A 272-nucleotide genomic window follows, 5' to 3' on the forward strand; every position below is an offset into this window, starting at 1 on the left:
GAACGAGTGCCAATTTGCGTGGCAAACTGGCGTATTTCCAGCCAGCTTCCTCTCTTTTTATTTCGTAAGTATTCTTCCTTTTTTGTTGCTGTTATTCCTTGCTCTTGTTGCGTGTAGGAAATGGGCTTGGTTAGTTATTAGATGAACTCGTGACTCCACAGGTTGCTAGAGGATGTTCTTATTAGGTAGATTGCAGGGTAGTTTTCGCTTTTATATATGCAGAGGCAATATTACTTATAGGCACATGGGACAACGACCGCATACACACCGCA

The sequence above is a fragment of the Penaeus chinensis genome, chromosome 40 (genome assembly GCF_019202785.1).
Source record: "Penaeus chinensis breed Huanghai No. 1 chromosome 40, ASM1920278v2, whole genome shotgun sequence".
NCBI classification, from domain to species: Eukaryota; Metazoa; Arthropoda; class Malacostraca; order Decapoda; family Penaeidae; genus Penaeus; species Penaeus chinensis.